This window comes from Gossypium hirsutum, chromosome A06 (assembly GCF_007990345.1).
Source record: "Gossypium hirsutum isolate 1008001.06 chromosome A06, Gossypium_hirsutum_v2.1, whole genome shotgun sequence".
NCBI lineage: Eukaryota > Viridiplantae > Streptophyta > Magnoliopsida > Malvales > Malvaceae > Gossypium > Gossypium hirsutum.
Window position 1 is genome coordinate 79,703,442 of NC_053429.1, and position 6,290 is coordinate 79,709,731.

General features: G+C 33.9%; 1 long non-coding RNA gene across 1 annotated transcript; it reads left to right on the forward strand.

Moving 5' to 3' along the window:
- Positions 1–5,553: 5,553 nt before the first annotated feature.
- LOC121230680 (uncharacterized) lies at positions 5,554–5,988 on the forward strand. The gene is made up of 3 exons (XR_005928772.1): positions 5,554–5,606; positions 5,720–5,784; positions 5,899–5,988. It is a non-coding gene; the product is annotated as an uncharacterized lncRNA (long non-coding RNA).
- Positions 5,989–6,290: the final 302 nt, after the last annotated feature.

A 6,290-nucleotide genomic window follows, 5' to 3' on the forward strand; every position in this document is an offset into this window, starting at 1 on the left:
GACTTTGACTAATAAACTGTACTAATTGGCCCAACCAAAAATTCTAGAAAAAAATATGTAGATGGGCATATGAGTCTAGTTTCAGGGAAAAATTACGAAACTGATTTTTGAGTTGTGAAACTCAAGATATGGTTTTTAAGGTGACAGTGTCGCAGTTAGCCAACTGCCTGGAAAATTTTAAAATGGACTGCGATAGTAAGCGAATTTAGTCTGTGAACCCCTCGTGTCCGACTCCGGAAACGGTCTCGGGTACGGGGTGTTATACAAGGTACAAGGATTAAATCATAAAAGTGGTGAAAAAATTAATCCCTATAGACTTTAAATTCTAAAGGACTTAAATAGTAATTAAACCAAGGTTAAAAAAGCAATTAGACCATTTTGGAGTTGTAGTGGACAATTAGGTAAGAGTTATGTTTATAAATTATATTACTTTTATAATTAAAATAATAATAAAGTATGAAATGACATTTAATAAATAAGAGAGAGGATGTTGTCATCCATTTTTGTCTTCTTCTTCACATTTTTAAACAGAAGAAACCGAGGTAGCCATTGTTAAGCTTCAAAGGTTTGAATACTTGAAGGATTAATAATTGAACCAAATCGAGGCTAGTCGCGAAAAAGTAAAAATTGTCGGATAGTCCTTAAAAGCTTATTTGGTTGTTGTTTTGTCAGGTAAGTTCATATGGAACTTACTAATTTAATTCATGTTATGATTGTATTTCTATAATTTGAACCATTATATTCATTACGTATTTATTTCGTTTTGCAAAGTATGATAACGAAGTAAATTAAAAATGATTATTTGAGTTTAAAATGCTATGTTTGAGATTGGTTATCGAACTACAGGACTAATTTTAACAAAAATAAGAATTTGTGTAACTTAGTGGTTATATGTTTTGACATTGAATTGGTTGGAATGTAGTATGTTATATAATGAAATCAGAAAAACTTAATCAAATCATGGAAGAGCAACATGTTTCACTAAACACTTTATGGACAGCAGTGGTAGTATGATTTTGAAAATTCATCAAAAATTGTAGGAATCGATTTAGAGATTGAATAAGATATGAAATTAAATATTATTGAGTCTAGTTTTGCATAAAATCAACGATGAAAACAATAGAGTTTTAGATTATGAGATATAATATTTTTTATAAGACAATATCAGAATGATTTCAGGTTCCCTTGTTCTAACTTTGAAAAATCATTATAAATTGTACAAAAATGTTTAGAATATTAAATTTATATGCCTAAAATCTTAATGAGTCTATTTTCAAAGGAAACAAACGACAACACAATATGAGACTTTTACTGAAAGATATTTAATTTTTAGTGAAGAAGATTCGAAGATGTCTAGCAGTAGAACAGGGGAGGTTTTAAAAACAAAAAACTGGTACTAATCTACTTTGAAATAAAATTTGGCTTTTTATTGTAAAAATTTTATTGTGCGTAGTTTCAAAAACAGAAAGTGGATCCTAATTTCAAATTCTGTAGCCTCAGATTTAAATAATTTAGTGAATGCAATTGAAGAAGGCAACTTTGTTAATAGTACATGTATAAATAGTGAAAGGATAGTTCATGTTAAATAAAAGCATGTCATACTAAGGCTAAATATTCTTGGATAAATACTCGTAAATAAAGGAAGTGAAATGTAAAGGGGGATGAGGAGGAAAAATAATAAATAAATTATAAATGAATTAATAGTTTATTATGATTGATCGAATCATATTAGTGTGAATTTAATTGATTATTGAGATAGATGATTAAATTGAATAAAATTGAAAATATTAAAACTAAATGAAATGGTGAAATTGGTTTGGAATTGAGACGGTATGCTATGTTATGTATGAAATGATATTATGAGTGATGAATTGATGATGTTGAGAACAATAGAATGAGAATTGAACTTATAAGGAAATTGGATAAATGATTATAGTATTAAATGCTCGGGTGGAGTTATTTTGACTATGTCGATGAGCGCTGGGTGCATTTTACTTCGGACATTCTGATGAGTGCTAGGCATAAATTTACTTCAGTTATAACGATGAGTGTTATGCATAAACTAATTACTTCAAACGTTTCGATGAGGCACCAGGTGTCAAATGGTTACTTTGACTACATGTTGATGAGTGCTGGGCACAATTTTTACTTTGGTTATACCGATAAGCACTGGGCACAATCTATTTTCTTCGAAATTTGTCCGATGAGGCACTGAATGCCAAATTAGGGTGTTAGTTGGATTTGTGTATCTGTTCGTGTCTGAGTCAAGTTAATAGGGATTTAATACCTAAAAAATTAAAATTATAATGAAAATAATTGTTAATGTGAAAGAAATTTGTAAAATGGATTTATAAGTCCGAAAGATTGGTACGAAATTGTGACAAATTCATGGATTCATGTTAGAGTTGTGTGACTCAAATTCTAAGAGATTGTTTGTAAGTCAAGTTAAACAAAATATATTTTGTTTCTAGAAGATTTAATAGTATAATATATTTAGCATTTATTAGCATAATTTATTTGACTTACAAATTTAGCCTATAAATAGGCTCTTTTACAACCTTAAAAAAAACGCCCATAGAACTCATAATACTTTTGGAGAATTTTTTGTTTACATTTTGAGAATTCTTTGTTTTTTGGGTTTCGGGGTTTAGTTTTTATCTCCATCTTTATACTCTTCGTTCTTTTTCCATTATAGTAAATTTATATTTGCCTGTGATTTTTTATCTTGTTTTGAAGGGTTTTCCACATTAAATTTGTGTGTTCAATTTTTCAATTTCATTCACTATTTTACTTGTTTGTTACTTAACCAGATCGATCCCCAATAAGTGGTATCAGAGCTAGTTCAATTTTTGCAAATTAGCCCATTTAGATATGGCAACAACAAGGTTTGACATTGAGAAATTCGATGGTGTCACAAATTTTAATTTGTGGCAAGTTTGAATGATGGCAATTCTAATTCAAACTAGCTTGAAAAAGATCGTTACTGGGAAAAACTCTGAGAATCTAAAGCAGTTAGAATGGGAAGAGCTTAAAGAAAAGGCGCTTTCTGCAATCCAATTGTGCCTCGCTAATAAGGTATTGCATGAGGTATTCATGGAGAAAACCTCATTTGCCTTGTGTAAAAGGTTAGAAACTTTTTATGCGACTAAGTCTCTTGCTAACCATTTAGTGTTGATATAACATCTATTTACATCTCGCATGAACGAATGTGAGCTTCTTAGAGATCACATCAGTCAATTCATTACCCTTTTAAATGATTTAAATAACATTGAGGTTTAGATTGACGATGAAGATTAGGCTATGCTATTATTGTGTTCTTTACCCCTTCATACAAGTCTTTCAGAGAGACCCTGATTTATGATAGAAACAAACTCCCGTTCGAAGATCTGAAGGGTCATTTGTTGAGTAAAGACAAACTCGACAATCAATTTGTATTGAATAGTAAGGCAGATAAGCAAGCTCTCATTTTTGTAGCATCAAAGAAGCAAGACAAAATGTGTCACTATTGTAAGAAGTTAGGTCACGTCAAAGCAGATTGTTATAAACTGAGACATAAAAGGGCTGTTGAGAGTAACGAGAAAGATGTCACTGGTGTTAATTTGGTCAACAAAAGCGGTGATGATTTCTTGTTAATTTCAACGAGTGAAAGCTTTGAGCTTATCTCTGAGTGGATACTAGATTCGAGATGTTTTTTCCACATGTGTCCCAATAGAGAATGATTCTTGACATACTGTTCAGTTGAAGGTGGAGTTGTGTGCATGGAAAACGATTTATCCAGTAAGGTAATTGGTATTGGTTGTAACACCCCAAATTTGGGCCTAGAAGTATTGGGCCTTGAGTGTGGGTTTGTAAGGAGGTTTTATATAGGTATTTAATTGTGCAATGAAATGACACAATTAAATGTCCGCTTTGGTGGTTAATGGCCCTGAGAAGTGTTAGAGAAATCTTGGGTTCAAACTTGGGCTTTAGCAAAAATTTTGGTATTAAGTGAAAAAAACCTGGATGCTTGGATGAGGGTTTTTAAATTATTGTGGTAAATAAATGACACAATGAAGCTTGTAGTCTAGTGGTTGTGGCGTCATTAAGGTTGTATGGGAGCCTAGGTTCAAGCCTTGGCTCTTGCAATTTATTTTGGGTTTTTAAAGGGAACCTGGACTTTGGCCTTTAGACCTTATAATTAATTGGGGATAAAATATGACACAAAAAGCCTTGTGGCAAGTAGCGTGTGGAGCATCTGAGGGGAGGCATGGGTTCAAATCTCATGGCAAGCAAGGAGCATTTATTTTGCTAACAGGGGGCGGCAAGAGTTGGTGTTGAATTAAACTCTAATGTTGGAGGGATCCCACATCGGGAAGCTAACATAAGAGTGGATGCGAAGCTAGCTTTAAATAGAGAGAACCATGAGGAGAGTAGAGGTACCTTTCTTGGCTGATCCCTTTCACTGTATGGCGTGCTCGTTTGGGTTGGGCGTCGGCTAAGAGTGCTCGGAGTGTGGATTAACTCCAGTCTCCTATCAGGTGTGTAGGTCTCGCTACTCTAGTTGTAGGATGGCTACTTCGGGCCGCGATGGGCCAAAAGGGGTCATGTGGGCCCAATGGGCCTACAGGCCCAATTGGATAAGTTGTTTGATTGTGTAGTAAATATTAGACTAGGCTAGGTGAATCTCATATCTGTGGCTAGATTTGGGCTAAAAGGGCCACACGAGCGTGTGGGCCCATTTGGGCCGAGAATAGGCTTTAGGCCCATTCGTATTGTTATCCCTGTTTAGAATACTTTAGTTTACTAAAATTACCGAAATACCCTTAGTTTGTAAAAATACTGAAATACCCTCGATTTGTAAAATTACTGAAATACCTTCGACTTGTAAAATTACCAAAGTACCCCCGATTTACAGAATTACCATTTTACCCCCAATTTACATAATTATCGTTTTACCCCCGATTTACATAATTATCGTTTTACTCTTGACTTACAGAATTATCGTTTTACCCTCGATTTATAGAATTACCGTTTTATCCTCGATTTATAGAATTATTGTTTTACCCTTGATTTATAGAATTACTATTTTACCCTCGATTTACAAAATTACTAAAAAACCCTAGTCTGTAAAATTGCTAAAATACCCTTGGTTTGTAAAATTACAGAAATACCCTCAATTTGTAAAATTACCAAAATACCCCTAGTTTGTAAAATTACTAAAATACCATTGGTTTGTGAAATTACCGAAATACCCTCAATTTGTAAAATTACCAAAATACCCCTGATTTACAAAGTTACAAAAATACCCTTGACTTTCTAAAAATTATAGAAATACCACTAGTTTACAAAATTACTGAAATACCCTTGGTTTGTAGATTTACCAAAACACCCTTGTAGGGTGAAGTGACTAAAATACCCCTATTAGGTAAAAGACCGTAAAGCCCCTATAGGGTAAAGTGACCGTAATACCCCTGTATGGTAAAATGACGAATATGCCCTTATGTTCCGTATGACTGATGTGCTTAGGATTTACATATATTGATATTGGAATAGTTGAGTTTGAATGACAGGTGGTGGTTATCGTAGGTGATTGATTATGGAAACATTTCAACTTCAACCCGTAACAGGTGTGTACTAACCCTCGTAATAGCTTAGATTAATATTTGCTGAAAAATCGAAAGCTTCATATTTTAGTGATTCGGGAACTAATATTTAGATCTATCTTCTACGCATGTTTAAGTTGGATTCACAACGGATATGGGGTAGGAAGGTATTTGGAACGTTCTTCAACGAGTAGATCTCTTGGTAAGTATTCGAACCTTCTTTCCATTTGTATCTTGTGGTTTAAGAAAAGCTGAAAACCCCTTTGTCGACTAAGGCTAAAAGGGTTTTTGGTGTTATTTGGTTTTTTGGTGCTAGTGAGGATTAAAGGCTACCAATCGAGGAGTGCATGAAAAGCTTGGATCATCGGTGTGACTAAATCTAGTCATCAACTTCGGCAAAGGTATGAACCCAAGGGCCATTGTGGATGGTGGCCGAATGTGTAAGTGATGATAATAGGTAGTTTTCGATTTGGTTTAATATTAACATGGTCTAATCTATAAGTGGTTGATTATAGGAGAAATCGCATAGGAGATCTCGTCAAGGAATATCGCAAATCAGGTGTGTAACGAGCCCTTTTCATCAGCTTAAAGCGATAAATGCCGAAATGCCGAAATTCTGGCATTTCGAGGACTCGTGAGCAAGCGAACGCTCATTAGTTAGTTAGATTCATTGAGATGATGATCAGGAACATTGGAAACGGTAAGAAC